The following is a 15,703-nucleotide window of genomic DNA, read 5'->3' as shown; positions in this document are numbered from 1 at the left end:
ATCCTAATCCTGGAAATGTGTGAATGTCACCACATATGGCAAAAGGGATTTTGCAGATGTGATTGAGTTAAAGATCTTGAAAAAGGGAGATTACCCTGGAGTACCAGGGTGGGCCTTACATGCAATCACAGTTGTCCTCATAAAAGGGAGGTACAGGGAAACTTGAGAAAGGGGGAAGTAGCCAAGTAACTACAGAAGCAGGGACTATAATGATGTAGCCACAAGCCAAACAATGCTGACCAGAAGCAGGAGGAGGCAAGAAAAGGAATGTCTGGGGTGAGAACAGCCTGGCTGATACCTTGAGTTTTGGCCCATTACGCTGGAGTTCTGGCCTCTAGAATTGTGGGAATAAATTTCTGTTGTTACAAGCCATCAAGTTTGTGGTAATTTATTAAGGTGCAGTCCTAGGTAACCAATACATTGTAACGTGGAATAATGAGACTGTGAGGCCACTGTTCCCTGTGAGGGCCACTCTTTAGGCTGGAGGATGTCCCTGCTAAGATTTCTATGGATTCTTCCCTTAAGGCTGCCTTCAGAACAGCTAAACCACAGTCACATGTCATTGGAGATGGCCCTTTCTTATCTGCAATCCATGGTGACGTGGAAACAATGGACTGAAATTCACTCTGTACGGTTTCTTGACTATCCTAAGCTCCTAGTGAAGGGGATAGTGTGCTAGGCAGTGTGCAAAGAATTATAAAGCCATCACTGCCCTGAGGGGCTTATGATCCAGAGGTGGAGATGGGAAACCTCAGAATGATATGGTATTAAAGATACCAGTTGCTGTAGGATTCAGAGAAAAGGGACCTCTCTGACCTGGGGGCATGGAGGATTCTAGATGGAGCCAGGCCTTGAGAGAAAGTCAGGAGAGGAGGCAAGAACCAATGCCAGGACTTGGGAACAGAGTGAGCACAGTCAGGGGCCAGAAAACCCCTGAGCAGCTCAGCGGGGGAGGAAAGATAAGGAAGTAAAGGGTGAGGTGTGTAAGAGCCCAGAGGGGCGGAGCACTTTTTTTTTTTTTTTTAAGATATTACTTTTATTAAATAGAAATGTTACACTATGATTTTTAGAGACTGTTGATGAAAATGATGACTCAGGGTGCTTCCAGGGGGATAAGCGCACGCTTTTTTTTCCATGAAGACCTGAGTAGAAGTAATTAATGATACTTCTTTGTTCACAAAGCATCTTATTGAGCTCTCTTTGAAAATAAGTCCATAGCTAAGAATTACTACTAACTCAAACAACCTCCTCCCCCACCACAATCTCCAGCCTTACACAGCTTTACTGGTACTGACAAAGAGTCTAGCTTCTCCTCTATTTATCACACCCTTCTTTTTCAAGTCTTACCTTGTTTTCTCCCCAGAGTACAATTTTTTACTCATCACACCTGGGTTTCCTTGCTAACTATCCATTCTATCATCCATTCTCCGTTCACCCATTTCAAAAGTCAGATGTTCAGGCCAACCCCAGCCCAGTGCAATCAGAATCTCTTGAGAGTTGTTAAAGCTCCTCAGGTCACCCCAACCCGTAGCGAGGGTTGAGGACTACTGACTCCCATCCATCTGGTTTCTCTCAAGGCATTTTTGCATCTGTGCCATGTAAGGAGTATAAAATATTCCCATCTCCTCCTTGTCTTTTCAAAGATTTCACCAAGAACGAGAGTTCTCAAACTTGTATATCAGAATCATAGTCTTGTTAAAATTTGTATTCTTGGGCCTCTCACTTGGAGTTTCTGACACAGGTCAGAGGTAGACTCAAAAAATCTCCATCTCCAAGTAGCACCCAGGTGATAGGTGATGTTGATGTTCCAGGAACCACACTTCGAGAACCTTTACTATAGAACACTCAGGGCAGCCCTTTCACATGGAAAGCATGGCTGTGTCACTCATTTAACTCTGCCCCAGTCCAGCTGAACCACACCGGCAGGGACAGCTGCCGATGTGCCCACTCCACAGTCGCCCTGTATTTGGACTTTAAGCAACAATGGGATATTTACTTGGCTGTGTTTGAAAAGAATCCACATCTCCAAAGGAGAAACATCTCCCCTCTCCACACTCCTTCCCTGGCTGCTTTTTATTTTACCAACACCGGATACACTGGTTTTAAAAAAACAGGGGCTGTTCCCGCATTGACTTTACCCCTTAATGGTTGCAAATGACTTTATCCCTTTATGCTCAGTTTTCTGATGTAAAAATGGGATGGCACAGTAATAGGACCTGCCTGACAGACCTCTCATGAGGATGAAATTATACGTTAAAATACCTGGCTCAAAATAGGTGCTCCATAAAGATCGACTATGACTACTGTTAGCTACAGTACTATAGCTGTTATTTTTATCATTATCATGTCATTTTCTCTGACCACTAGCTCAGCAGCTTTCTTCCCTAAGCACCTCCTCTTCCAACAAGCACCCGTTTCCTTTGGCTTAAGGCTGGTTTCCTCCCTAGGCTGCTGGTAGGACTTCTGCTGCTGTCTGTGGGTTTCTCTTCTTCCAACCCATTAAGTGTTGGACTCCCACAAGGCTGGGTTCTAGACCCTCCCTTCCTCACGTGGTACCTGCTGAGGGATCCCACCTACATCCAGATTCTAAGGTACCTCTAGACAGATGACCCACAAGCTTAGCTCTGCCCTGCACCTCTGCTCCACACTCCAGACCCACTCGTCTAACTGCAGTTCTGACATTTTCCCCCAGGTGCCTCAAAGGCATCAAACCTAACATGTCCAAAACTGACTCCATCATCATCTTCAGTGAACTGGTCCTTGTCCAAGGTTGTCTTTCTCAGGGCAAGGCTTCTCCCTTCAGCCAATTTTACATGGTAGAAACTCAAAGCCATTCTTCATCCTTCCCTCCCCTTCATCCATCACGCCCCTCACCAAGCCTGTTGCTTTACTTTTTGTCCCTTTGCACTTGTTACCTTCAGACCTGCACATTCAAGTCCTCATGCCCCCTGTAAGACATGTATGGCTGTCTATTTCTCTCCAGCTCCACCATTTTGGCCCCAGCAACCACCATCTCCTGTCTAGATTCTTGCTAGGGCCTTTCATTCACACTTCCCCTAAATGCTGGTTGCACTGGGGGTGGAAGGACCTGCTAAAATGGAAGTCTAACTGTAATCCACTCCCTTTCTCCTCTCATTCTACTGCTTACTTCTTTTAAAGGCTTCTTGATGCTCTTAGAATACACATAAAACTTCTTAACTTGCTTCAAAGCCTGTGTGATCTTTCAAGATGTCTCCCTTCCAGCTATCTGTCCCTTGTTCCCTCTGCTCCAGGGCTTTGTTCATGCTATTCCTTCTGCTGGCAATGTTTATCCCTTTCCCCTGCCCCATCTGACCCCTCTTCACCCTTCAGATTTCAGGACAGCCATCTCTTCTTCAAAAAAGCTGTTCCTGACTTCTCAAGCAAGGTCACATCCCCCACTCTGCGCTATGTTTTGTTGCAGTGTTCAGCACAGTGGGGGTTTTATTTGTGTAATTTATTTATGCCTTCCCTTGCCCCAGTTGTCTGTATGCTTCGTGAAGGCAGGAATTGTTGGTCATTCTGCCTGCTGTTTTTTTAAAGGGAATTAGAGTAACATACAAAAAATGCTGCTATAATTCCCTTTTAAAAACAAGCACTGGTTGAACACTGTGGCCTATGCCTGTAATCCCAGATATTCATGAGGCTGAGGTGGGAGGAACTCCTGAGCCTGGGAGTTTGAGACTAGCCTGGGCAACAATACAGTAAGGCCCAGTCTCTAAAAATTTAAAAATTAAAGAAAAAAAAAAAAAGGTTTTTAGCCAGATGTACATGGCAGGCACCTGTAGTCTCAGCTACTTGGGAGGCTGGGGTAAGAGGATCACTTGAGTCAGGAGCTGGAGACTGCAGTGACGTATGGTCATACTTCTGTACCCTAGTCTGGGCAACAGAGATCCCATCTCTAAAAAAGAATAAACATAATAAAATAAAAATAAAAACAAGTCCTCTGTAGATAGAAGAACTAAAAAAAGATTAAGGGGGTTACAACCAGCAAAGAGTGGTCTGTTATTTACATTAAATATCTGCAAATTTTTATTGCTAGTTAAAGGTAAGTCAGGCTGCTGCAGAAAGCCTGTAGTATGCAGAATCTGGGGATAGGGCCCTACTCTGAACACTTCTGCCACTGAGGGTCTGACTGCTGCAACAACCCAGTATTTGGTTACAGCCTCGAATAGCCTTGTTCCATGGATAGATGTCTTCACTTCCCAATGAGATGGTCATCTCTTTGAGGAACACATTTTACTCTTCCTGGCAACCCCAATTAACACTGGTAAAAACTCTGTACCCAAATAAGCACTCAAGAAAAACCTGCTCATCCAACTTCCTCTCCAGTGAGCATCTAGGGAAGAGCATCTGTTGCTTTAGTTCCTTACTGTACTATGTACAACCAGCGACTAGAGCTGAGCCTGAAATAAAGTGGGTCCTGGTGCAGAAAGCCTGAATTCTTGAGCACCCACTCTGGAGGAGGCTCAGATTGCTAGAAAGTAAAACATAACCCAGAGTTGGTTTCCCCATGTTACTTCTCTTGTTAACCTCATGTGGAGCTATTCTAATTTTAGTTCACTTTGAACTTGAGTTTTAATCTGCTTTCTACCCAATACAGCTCAGTGTTCACGACCTCCAAAGCATAAGTAGCATTTTTTTTGGTGGTGGGGAGGTACACAGTTTGGGTGTTTGAAAGCAAGATACTTTTTTCTTTCACTTCCCCTCCCTCTATTCAGTGAGTTTGGATTTTTTCTGACCTCCAAATCTAACACATTCGAGAAGCATGTTTTGATGTAGAGTAAGAACCTCAAGTCATTCTGGGAACTGCTTAATTACATAAACTGAAATCAAAAGAAAGCTGGCAAACCCAGCCGCTACTCATTAATCCCCTTTTGGCATTGGTAGAAAACAAAACAAAACAAAACACCAACTTCCTGGTAAAGTAAGCAATTATGTTTTCTGAAGTAATCAAAGATTTTAAAAGCCTTATTCCACCACCTCCTCCCTTAATCTCACCTGAATGTCTAAAAAGTTACGGTCTTGTGATAGCAGGTAAAACAATACAATTAGGAAAGAGATTATGTGTCATGGCCATTTAGGGTAAGAATAGTTAATAATGACCTACAAGCTGGAAGGGCCACACATGTGTTTGAAATTCCCACTGGGCTCCATTTTCCCAGAGCACTAACCTTTCCTGCCTTTGAAGGGAGAAGCCGGCCCGCCCTGTTCATCTTTCAAGGTGCGATGGGCAGCCAGATGCTTCCTCTCAGCAGCACTGCTTGTCCTGCCAGTGAGGTTTATTTGGACACAAATCCTCCAACATTTGTTGGCTGTTTTTATGTGAAAAGATTCTATAGCTTTTAAATCAATTTCACAGGCGTACCCAACAAAAGACTGGACTTGGAAGTGTCTGCCTTTGATGCGCTACTGACTGCATGAACAGTTTCTCCATCTAAGAGAATCACGGGTCTTCGTTTCAGACTCTACAACATCTCCTCTTCCCCTCCATGTCTACATCATCTAGCCTATCAATTCAACAGGTCTTTTCTGAGTCCCCAGCCCTCAGTTACATTTAGATGATGTAAGCCATGGCTTTTGTTTCTATGAGCTAGGAATTGAGGACAGGAAACCATAGAAAGCAACACAAAATGCCATATCACGATGTGCTCTGCTCTCCAGTATCGAATCAGACTGTGAATCATATCTTCTGGATCATATCTTCTTAGCACCCTTAGAAAATCATCATCTATCATCCAGGTCTTAACATGTAAAGAAGATCACTGCAAAAAACAGCCAGGTGAAACTCCCTCCATATTTTCCACAGTACAATTGGTATTGATGGAATTGGCCATTGCTATAGGAATTTGGTTGAGACAAATCAGAACTGGGGCAAGGAATATACTTGAGTGAAGTCTTTATTTTTCTTGTTAAGTGTCAAACAATGTGATGTGAGGCGGGAAGAGGAGAAGGCCGGTTAGAAGTACAGCCCTGATGGACAGAGGTAAGCAGACATGAAAACTGCTCGTGGAAATGAGGAAAGGAGGAGTGAGCCCAGTTAAAACTAAACAAAACAAAAATAAAAGACTTTCCACAGACCCTGGACATAGACAGGGAGGAGAGACAGAGGAAGTGGTAGTGGTGGGGTAGTTCTGAAAACATAGGTAGGAAATAAAGAACCCTAGAAATATTTTGAGTTGTCAAATGGCCCAATTAAAATTGATAATCAGGAAAACTGCTCTGGAAGCAGAGTTCAAGATGGATTGAAAGGGTAGGCTGAAGTTATTCTATCTCTTCTCCACTTCCACTGCCCTAAATGTTTAATCATCTTTGAAAGATGAAAAAGAAAAACAAGCAACCCTCATTCCTCACTATTAATCTTTCCTGGTAGAACCAAAGGAAAGTTCAACCACTTTGAGAAACTTAGCTAAATTAATTTCATTTCTCCATTTCTGAACAGTAAGCCACAAAGAAAGTACAGCCAGCCATCATTACAATAAATGACAAAGCAGTAAATAACAAGTGGGACTTTCCAGCTTTCAAGCAGACAAACCATGTGTGGACTGTAGGCAGAGCCACAGAACTGCCAAATGTGTGTTTTTGGAAAGGTGATATAGATAATAAAATAAAAGGATCTTTTTTTCTTACTGGAGACTTACCTGCCAATTCTTAGAGAATGAAAGAGTCTCATCTGTATGATAAATATTTTTAGTGATGTTCATTTTCCCATGCAATAAAAAAATCTTAATAATGTTAACAATGTAATTTGCACACTTCTACATAGGCCTTCTCCTTATTCTACCTCCTTGAACAAGCATAATGACCTTGTTGTGGTCCTTCCACAAATCCAGTTACTGCAACCAAATTCCGATAGCAAAGGCCAATTCCATCAACACCGATAGCAGTATGGGAAATATAAAATGGGCTTTCATGTAGCTATTTTTGTTTTTACTTTTGTACTGCAATGTATTATTTTTATTCGTTTCTCTTTACAACGGTTTTTTGAGGTCAGGTGTGGTGGCTCACTAATACTCTGGCAGGCTGAGGTGGGAAGATCACTCGAGGCCAAGAGATGAGAACAGCCTGAGCAAGAGCAAGACTCTGTCTCTAGAAAACACAGAAAAATTAGCCAGCTGTGGTATGTGCCTATAGTCGCAGCCACTTCAGAAGGTGAGGCAGGAGGATCACTTGAGTCCAGGAATTTGAGGTTGCAGTGAGATGCGATGATGCCACTGCACTCTAGCCTGGGCAACAGAGCGAGACTCTGTCTCCAAACCAACCAACCAACAAAACACCTCTAAAAAACAAAACAAAAAAAGACTACTTTTTGAGACCGCTTGACATACAAAAAGCTGTAGGTATTTCACGTGTACAACTTGATGAGCCTGGGGGCAAGTACACACCCATGAAACCATCACCAAATTTATTACTTATTTATATTTATTTTTCGAGACAGAGTCTCACTTTGTTGCCCTCAGTAGAAGGCTGTGGCATCACAGCTCACAGACTGTTGGGCTCAAGTGATTCTCTTGCCTCAGCCTCCCAAGTAGGTAGGACTATCAGGCGCCTGCTACAATGCCCAGCTATTTTTTTAGAGACGGGGTCCTGCTCTTGCTCAGGCTGGTCTTGAATGCATGAGCTCAGGCAATCCACCTGCCTCGGCCTCCCAGAGTGCTAGGATTGCAGGCGTGAGCCACTGCACCTGGCTTACCATTACCAAATTTACACCATAAACATATCCATCACCTCCAAGAGTTTCTTCCCATTCTCTTTGTGTACCTGTGCATGTGAGAGAGAGATAAGAACACTTAACATAATAAGATCTACCCTCCTGGCAAATTTTAAGTTAGCAACAGTACTAGGAAATACAAGCCCCGTGCTGCACAGAGGATCTCTTACCATCCTGCATAACTAAAACTTTGTACCCCGACTCATACTTCCCAACCCCCTCCTCCAGCCTCTGGGAATCACCATTCTATTCGACTCCATGAGTTTAACTACTGTAGATTCATCATCTAAGTCGTGTTGCGTGGCACTTATCTTTCTGCGTCTGGCTTATTTCACTTAACATAATATCCTCCTGTTTCATATATGTTGTTGCAAATAGTGGAATTTTCTTACTTTTCAAAGTTTATTCTCTTGCCTGTAGCTATGACTGTGTCTTATAATCTTCTATAAGCCAGAGAGGGTAAAGTTCGTCCTACGTTTGGTTAAAAAGGAGATGCCTGTTTTTCTTGGGAGGAAACCTTCATGTAATTAGAATTGGCCAAATAGTAAAAATTCCTCACTGCTGTCTGCTGGTCAGGAAGAAAAACAGTTCATTCACACACATCTGATATTTGTTTCCAATTACTTAAAAATTTGATTATTTGTTTTCAATGAGATAGCCCAAGTTTAAAGTAAGCTAACACTGCACCGAACTGATTCATCCAATAAAACTCAAACATTTCCTGCTGCTAATTAGAGCTTAACTTAGCCCAGGCAACAACCTCAAGTGACTGTCACCCCGACCCACACACTTGCATCTGTGTGTGAAAGCCAGAGGAAAGGAAAAAAGTTTTGGTCCAATAAGTCAGAGAACACTTCCTTTTACTGGGGTCATTAGCTCCTATGAAAAAGAAGTTTCTATCACATGATACGACAGTACGGATGGAAGAGCCCCCAACTAGGCTGCATTAGGTAACGCTAACCACCAGGACCATCTCCTGCCTGGGGAACAGCAGCATCGAAAGTTAAGCAGGAATGGCGTGTGGTTAGTTTCCTCTGTGAGAATGAGAGAATTGAAAGAGTATAGACGGGGAACTCTGCCAATAAAAAGCACAGTGGTGCTGTTTTTTGGAGGCTCTTTCTTTCCTCCCATTGCATGACCAGCATCAATGCCCAGGCTGAATCATCACTTTCCAGCATCCTGGCTTCCTCCGCCCAGCCTCACTCCACTGGCTGCTTTCTCCATAATTGCCATTCGTGGGGCCTGGTGTCTGGCTACCGTCCTCTGCCCCGGTTGCTCACCTGGACTTCAGAAAAGCAGTGATGCCAAGAACCTTAGTCCTAGCCATCTCCCCAATTTTGTGGCCCAATCATCTTCTGAGGAGTCATGCTGTTGGGGGACCTGTGGCCCACCCAGAGTCTGGTCTCCCTACTATGAACAAGATGATGACGTAGGCCCAATCTGTCTTTGAGGCCACCAAGAAATAATTTAAATAGACAAAAATAAAGAGTTGCTCAGTAGGGTCCCATTGACAGTCAGCTGTATAAAGCTCAAGCTAAGGACCTACAGAATATTCCTTGGAAGGCTTTTTAAGGTAGAAATAAAAGTAGTCATGTTCTAATCTCATTTCTCCAGCCCAGCCAAGGCCCACATGAGAGTTTGCTATCTACCAACCCTCTTCCCATGAGCTCCGGCATTTCCCCACAATCCAGGGTGTAGACTACAAATTCTGCTTGTTTCCCAGATGTGTGACTTCCTGTATCCCAAGAAGGACATCAGTGGCCAGAAACTGGTGCTCACAACACCCTTTGTGTATCTGCCCATCTCTCAAGTGGGTAAGGAAGAACTAAGGTGTTTCTCTTGCTTTCTACTCAGTGATGCTGGAGCCAGGCCCCACAGAGAACTGAAGCAACCCACAAGGCCATTAACTTTGATTCCAGAAACTCAAAAGTCATCTTACCATTTCCTGTGCCAACAGAAAAAGCACCCACTGCATGACTGAGGTCATGCTAGAGTTCTGATTTCACGTACTGAACACTGTTGTAAACAGAGCCTGCAGCCCTGCGCTAGGTCAATCCCTGAAACATTTGATTGCTGCTGCTGTCATAGCTGTTGCTGCTGCTTTTTCTCTGATTTTAGTTTCTTTGCTTGCTTAACTCTATCTGGAGAGGAATACTGCTTACTAACCAGGGTTAGTTAGAATGTGCCCATATCAATATTAAAATGACTGGTCAATTCAGTGAAAAATAATCAAGGAGTTTTTCAATCCTTTGCATATAAAACAACCAACCACTTAATTGAATCCTCCATTTTACATCCAGCTGCCAACATCATCATAGTTCTTTTCTTTCCCTTTCTTCCCTAAGAATATGCAAAGGTCTTGTGACAGTTTTAAAGATAAACACCTGCCAGGAAGCTGACCCCAAATAAACAAGGTACATCAGTATTTCCCTTCAATTGTGGCAAGGAAATATAACCTGCATAGATGGAAATATTTATGTTGGTCACATCACATAAAGATGGAAAAAAGCTGCCCCCTCGTCTTCCTTCTCTCCACCCCCTACCCCAGGTGGGTGTATTAGTCGAAACTGAACCTACCTCCAAGAGAAGACATGTGAGAACGTCAGTTTAGCCTGCAGACCAGACAATACGTGCACACCGTGGCCTATTCAACAATGATCCATGTATCCAGCGAAATGGCATTTCTCCACCTGGAATACTGGAGAACGCTGTCTCTCTCCCATTCCAAAGTGCACTCATTTATTGGGACATGACTCATGCCTGGTAAATTCAACCGCACTGACCTTTTCCCTTCCTGATCTGTCACAGAGCTGTCTGTTTGCACCAGTTTAGGCCCTTGAATATTATCAGGACTGTCTTTGGTAGAAGCAGGACAGATTCTGGAATGCAGGAAGCAACTACTCCTGTTGGGCTGTGTTGGCCAGACCACATAGCCAGCGTGATGTCCAAGGCTGGGCACTGATGCTGACACTGACATAAACTCTAGCTCTTCCAGAGGGAGGCAAACAGGAGGGTGAGGGGATGCCAGGAGCTGCGAGGAGTCTGAGGAAAGTGCAATGGTCAGTCTCAGCAGAGACTGTCTGAACTGAATGGATGAATGAACAAATAAAATAACTATTAAACAAAGAAACAAACTGAAGGGAAACTCTTGAAATAGTTGAAGGATTTGCATGTTTGAAGGAGATTTGGTCTGTGTTACTGCAAGCGGCCAAACTAAGAAAAAATGTATAGAAGACACAGCAAGATTCCCCCATTTTTTTTTTTAAAGGAAAGACTTCTAATAACTCCAGTCCTCTGCCCAACCTTGCATCCTATGACCTTTGTTCTGCAGAGAGTTCCTTCCAGCCCAAGGGATGCCAGGCTTGGGTGGGTGGCTACTTTTGCAAGCCTGTTAACAGAAATACTTGTTCACTGAGCAGCTGGCCCCGATGAGCTGGTTGCCCATTAGAACCTCTGCTAGCATTTTAAAACATACAGATTATCAGGCCCCTCTATCAGAGCATCTAATTGTGGGGTGGGCCCCAGAAATGTGCATTTTTTCTTAAATTTCCTAGGTAGTTTCCTAATGATTAGTGAGGTTTAGTAGCCAGTGGACTGGCCAATTGCTAGGGTGCCTTCTATTCTATTACTTTTTTTTTTTTTTACTGGCCAGGCACTAATTCTATTGTGTTTTGTCTTGCATCTTCCACTAATAATTTTATGTATTGGTAAATCCAATAAGAATAGCAATTGGCTTCTAATCTTCTATCCCAGTACACCAATGAACAAGGGGCACTCCCACAAAGGCTTTCTACAGTAAGAAGTATCTCGCGGAGTGACCAGGGCCAAGCCTCCTGTACTGGGCTGCGCCCCAAAAGTGCTTAACACCACACTGGTCTCCTCCAAGCCACTCCCAAAATGCCATCATAAAGCACTTACTATGCAGTTGATACTATGCTGTATTGTGTTTTTGTAACTGTGGGGGTCACATGAAATGAAATGCAGGGCCCCAAGTTCCCACCCATGTCTAGATAGCGATGATTTCACTCCACAATTGTATTTCTTGCCCCACTTGGCTGACTTTTCCTCTTATAGATGTGTTGTTGGATTCACATGCATGGCTGCCCGGATCCAAATAAACCATTTCACGATGGCAAGAGAGCGTGGCTGACATCTCCACTCTGTTAAATCCCTTTTCATGTTCTGACTCCTTTAATGAAGCCAAAATTAAAATGTGCTAATCCAGGGGAAACTGGCAACTTGGAAATAATACACTAACGTAGTCCTATAACTCAGTCCTGTCAATTCTGAACACTTGACCACATTGTTTTAAATCTTAAGCAGCACAACTGGTGGTTGCAGGCATGCTGACGAGGATTTCCATGCCACTTCACTAATACTTTCATTTGATGACAGATAGAGCATGAAAAGGGAGTTTTTGTTTTGTTTTTGCTTATTACATTCTATGATCTCTATATTTCTGTTCAGGTTTACTCTGAATGCTGAGCAGTGTGGAGAGAAAACTTATAAATATTTGATATAATAGCATGGAGTCCTGTGCAAAGAATTGCTGAACCATTGTTGTGCTGTTGAGAGAAGGTGCTGCATTCCCACGTGTGTTTACGTAAAATACATGAGCACAAAATCAACACGATGTAGTCTGCATCAAGCAGGCATAGGTAGCTGCAGAAGTGGAACAAAAACAGCTTGTGTTTAATCTGTTCACAAAGCTTTTGTTCTTAGCTGCCTGGAAAGGTGGTGACGCAGACGTTCAGGGGAGAGTTTCAGGACTGGGCTAAAGCTCTGATGTGGACTGAAAGCTGACATTTTGGACAGAAGGCTCGTCTCTCGAAATACGGAAATCCGTAATCTAAGCACACTTGTGAATACCTAGAGCAGTGGTTCTCAACCTTCCTAATGCCGCAATGTATTTTCATTGTTAAAAAGGGGTCGCGACCCACAGGTCGAGAACTGCTGACCTAGAGACACTGTCGGGGACATAAACAGGTCATGATTTGATTGTAGTCAATCCCCATTGGAGGTACTCTTTCCCGGGAGCCTTCTTTATCCTCATTCTCACTTACAGGGCATAGTAGTTCAAATTCAGCCTCCCTTCAGCCCCTGATTGCCTGGGTTCAAATCCTAGAGCTCAAGCTACTTACTAGCTGTGTGGACTTACACAAACTGAGGGGTTGTGGTTTCTCCATCTGAAAAATTGAAATCAAACAGTAGCTACTTCATGGAAAATCAGAATAGGTTATCTTTATTGTGGGTGCCTGGCCTATAAAAACTGCTTAGGAAGAGATGTGCTCTAATTTCTCATTCACAGCTTCCATTTATTAGCTGCATGTGGCTTGGCAAGGAGCAAATTTCAAATCAGTCAATCAATTTGTATTACTAGAGGGCTAAGAACCAGTTGGAAGAATGAGAAACTCAAGTAAAATAGAGTTAAAACCATAGGAGTGTTTTATGCCTTGGGAAGGAAGGTCCCATAGAAGAACTGGGATTTATCAGGAGATGTCAACCCCCAAATGAACGGGGTTTGGGTCTCCTGGGTACAGAAAAAGGCACAAAGATCCCCATGCATTTGGTATACTTAAGGAACAGTGATGGCACTTAGCTGTTTGAAGTAAACCATCTTCATCTTGACCTTTTTTTCCCCTTAGAAAATTTATAATCTAAGGCAAATGAGTATATAATAAGATTAATAATAGTTAGCATTTATTAAGCACCTACCCTGTGTCAAGCTTGAGCTTACTTTCCTCTAGATGCAAGAATCTTGAAAGCAAATGTTATTATCCACACCTTATGTGAAGAAACAGAGGCTCAGAGCAGCTGTGTGACTCACCCAAGGCTACAGAGCTTGTAACTAGAACAGCCAGAATGGGAGCCCACGTAGGTCCCAAAGCCAAGGTTCTTTCCATTGTTATGAGGGGTCACCAACAATAAGGCTGTCAAGAGAGGTCACATTTTACACACACACACACAAAAATAACGGTGCTTGAGGCTAAGATTCAAGAACACATGTCCAGGTCTTTACCCGAAGCCTTTGTATGGATTATATTTATAGAAGTGTCTGGAGTCTCTAGGAGACAAACTATGCTGCTTTTTGGAGAAGGGCAGTTTTTCTCCCTACAGCCACAGGATGTGTGCCCTTCTCTAGAGTAAACCCAAAGTTTAGGTGAACACAACATCATATCTGGTATACAGAGGTTTGTTTCCTGGAAAATTCTACCATTTGGACCACCACTGTGAATCTGTAAGAGAGAAAAAGTCTTCTGAGTGGGAAGGGAAATCCCAGTGCCAAGACCCACATGCTACACAACAGCAGACACAAACCTGCTCTCAAGTACATTGGCTATGTACTACTTTGTAGTTCTGTCTGCAAGATTCAGGCTAGGATTCAAAAGTCTGCCCTTCTCAGATTATTAGAACAGCAAGATGGGAAATAAGGGTATAGGTGACCACTTGAATTGCACAAAAACTGCTAATCTGGGACTACTCAACGTAGGACAGCAGTTCTGCCTTCTTATAGCTGAAGGCATTATTATACCAAAGTCACCACCTAAAACTGAAATAATATTAAAAAAATTCTTTTTATCAAGTGTTAACACATTAACTGCTGTGTGAGTTGTATGTGACTCATGCTAGTTTGACCCCAAGGCCTCATGAAACTGAAACCTCAACTCATTGTTTTCACTGTCGATAGGCACGTCTCCCCCTACTCTTGTCACCCTGTTCCAGCTGGCCACCCAAGTGCGCCACACCACATGTGCTAGATTGTGGTTTTCAATTACCATTACTTCCGATTGCACATTTCACCTTTAATGTTTGCACAGCGGCCTTTGAACAAAATTGGTAGAATAGTATGTGGCAATGTGACATGGCTGCACATAGTTAGGGAGTATGATTCAGGGTTGCATGTAACTCATGCACAGAAAATAACTGTAAGTAATACCTTTTTCATTAAAATTTGAAAAGAACATTTTCTTTTAGAAGTTTTTATTCCTTTTACATAATTAAATACCATGGCCCCAAAGGAAAAATTGTATTTTTCTAGTATGGGCAGTCAAGGTGTTAAAAATGTGTGCTAGTTTTCTTATTATAACAGCAACGCTATTGGTATGAATGTTTATGCAATGATTTTGTTTGGAAATTTATTTCCCATGAAAATGGTTTACTGGTTTATAAGGGCCCATATTAACTTTGTAATGTGGAAATCTGAATTTCCTGATAAACACTAAGTAAATGAACCTATTCTAAATAGTGGAAACAGTTTTTTAAATGGTGAGAAAACATATGAGTGAGTTTTATGTTCTAAGCTATAAGCACCATTTGATGTTTGTTCTTATTGTTGATTTAAATATTTTTTTGCAAAGTACACACTTTTTAAAGAAATCCCCACTTACAGAAATATACCATAGATTTGTGCTACACCTATACCCAGCCAAGACCCATCTTCAACCTTCAGAAACCACTTCAGAGAACATGAACATGATTTTAACTTCAGCTGGTGAGCGGCAGATAAGTAAGAATAAGTTACCACATTAAAGATGGTTTTCTAAGTGCCCTAGTTTGTTCACTAAGAACATGCCACTTCTACTTTTCAAAGATTCTTCAAAGAATCTCCATTGCCATTTGGAACAAAGCCCCAGTTCTCAGCAGTCATGCTTTTCAAACTTTAGCACGTGTAAGAATCAACTGGACACTTTCATAATGCAGATTCCTGGGCCTGCGCTCAAGTGGTCTGAGTCTGCAGGTCTAGGCTGGGAGCTGAGATTTGCATTTCTAATGGGTTCCCAGGTGACTGATGCAATGCTGCTAGTTAGGGATCCCACCTGGAGTGGCAAGGCTTGGACCTCCTCCTGTCTGGTGGAAATCTAAATTTCTGTCTGATCTCTCTCAACTCTGTATTTGAGTTGACTTCTTTGCACACCACACCCCCTCCTTGGGTCTTGGCTACTTCTGAACCATCCAGGCAACATATTCAAGTTC

The 15,703-nt window shown here is 42.8% G+C and overlaps 1 protein-coding gene across 2 annotated transcripts in view; it reads right to left on the bottom strand.

Annotated features, from left to right (window-relative positions):
• Positions 1-15,703, bottom strand: part of PRKCE (protein kinase C epsilon) — a 551,144-nt gene that overhangs the window by 90,532 nt on the left and 444,909 nt on the right. The gene's annotated exons all lie outside the window — the stretch shown is intronic.

Source organism: Nycticebus coucang, chromosome 4 (genome assembly GCF_027406575.1).
Source record: "Nycticebus coucang isolate mNycCou1 chromosome 4, mNycCou1.pri, whole genome shotgun sequence".
Classification (NCBI taxonomy): domain Eukaryota; kingdom Metazoa; phylum Chordata; class Mammalia; order Primates; family Lorisidae; genus Nycticebus; species Nycticebus coucang.
This window is presented reverse-complemented; position numbering and strand designations above follow the sequence as displayed.